The following is a 1,996-nucleotide window of genomic DNA, read 5'->3' as shown; positions in this document are numbered from 1 at the left end:
GCGTCGCACTGACACGCGCGTACGAAGACTGGGGGCGTTGGCAAATTGCGCCTGCGTAGTGAGACTGACGTGTCTTAGACTCCGCTCCCGACGTCTGGTTTCGCTCTCGCGATAACAAGTGCAAATTTTCTTGCGTTAACTATTGCTACTGCGGAAGCGGAGGACACCGGGTGCCGTTGACTGTAAGCTGCTTGGGGTTATGGTTGCCGTTCTGGATCGCATCCCACCGGCCCCCTTTTTATTTCTTTTGGTGAGAGCAAACATGCCCTTTCGGAAGTCGCTCGTCCTCATGCCTCTGAACGAACTGAGTCCTCACAGCCGACTGGGCTCGCTGAACCCAGCCTTCGTAAGAGGTTAGGCAGCTCAAGAAGTGGAAGCCGCAGGCCCCAGGTAGTAGGCGCTGAAACGCCCTTTTGGTCAGGTCAGAGCGAGTGTTCTCCAGGAGTTCGAGCTGGCGGGGCTTCGTAAATTCCTCCGCGTTTCCCTGTCATTTACGTGGGGACTTAACTTTTTCTGAGCTCTTCTGGAATCGCCAGGCTCAATCAGAGCTGGACCAGTGTTTTAAGTCACCCTCTTTTAAGATAAGTAATTTAAGGCCCAGGGAAGAAAAGCCTACTTACTTGGAGGAGGAGGTTGGTTAGAAAGGTAGTTTGGGTCATTACCCAGAGAGATGCGGTCAGTGTGTGATGGGCGCGTGGCTGGCATCAGGAGATCGTCAGACAAGGACCCAGGGACACGGGAGAGGCCACTTGATACGTACGGTTCTGGTGGCTATCCCCATATGGTGTCCAGAGCTGTGTGGAATTCAGGTAAAGGACAGTAGCAAATTAAGCCAGTTACAGCTTCGGCCATGGTGTCTTCTCTACCAGAGGACGCAACCAATGATGGGCACTTCAGCTTCACCCAGGAGGCACAAGCCATCTGGGGAAAGCAGCTGACATGTGGTTCAGGATCAGACAGGACAGACATGTACTCAGAATAGACACCAGGATCTCATGCCTGAGCGGTGATAAGGACAAGTTCTTAAAATTTCAGCTGGGCATATGGCCACCCAACTAGATTCCCATCTTCCCACTTCTGACAACTAATTGTGGGTTTGTGATTATATAACCGCCAATGGGAATTGAATGGAGGGAATAAATGCCACATAGGCAATGCCATGAAAAGTATGGACACGCCTTTCCCTTGCCCTTTTCCCTTCACGGCTGAGAGGTGACTATGGCCAACAGCCACCTCAAGTTCAGAAATGGAAGAACTGAACTGGGAGGATGCTACACTCCCAGCTCTGGAACATCTAGCCCTGTGAAATGAGAGAGATAAACATGGTCTTTTTTTGGGGCGCCTGGGTGGCGCAGTCGGTTAAGCGTCCAACTTCAGCCAGGTCACGATCTCGCGGTCCGTGAGTTCGAGCCCCGCGTCAGGCTCTGGGCTGATGGCTCGGAGCCTGGAGCCTGTTTCCAATTCTGTGTCTCCCTCTCTCTCTGCCCCTCCCCCGTTCATGCTCTGTCTCTCTCTGTCCCAAAAATAAATAAAAAATGTTGAAAAAAAAATTAAAAAAAAATAAAAATAAAAAAAATTAAAAAAAAACATGGTCTTTTTTTTTTTTCAACATAAGCATTGAGAGGAATGGTTTTGCTTCTCAAACTTTATTTTTTTTAATGTTTATGTTGATTGAGAGTGAGAGAGAGGGAGAATCCCAAGCAGGCTCCGTGCTGTCAGCACAGAGCCCTGTGCTGAAACGAGATCATGACCTGAGCTGAAATCAAGAGTCGGACAGTCAACCGAATGTGCCACCCAGGTGCCCCAAGAAACAAACCTAGTCTTGTGTAAGCTGCTGCATTTGGGAGTCTTTTATTACCTTTGTTAACCTTTACCATAAATAACACCTGTTCCCAAACAAGCAAGGTCATTTCTCACTCAAGTTGAGTATTTGTGAGACAGAAGTTTCTCACATTTCTGTATCTTTGTCCATTAAATCCCTGACTCTAGGATACAG

The sequence above is a fragment of the Neofelis nebulosa genome, chromosome 4, assembly GCF_028018385.1.
Source record: "Neofelis nebulosa isolate mNeoNeb1 chromosome 4, mNeoNeb1.pri, whole genome shotgun sequence".
In the NCBI taxonomy this organism is placed as follows: domain Eukaryota; kingdom Metazoa; phylum Chordata; class Mammalia; order Carnivora; family Felidae; genus Neofelis; species Neofelis nebulosa.
This window is presented reverse-complemented; position numbering follows the sequence as displayed.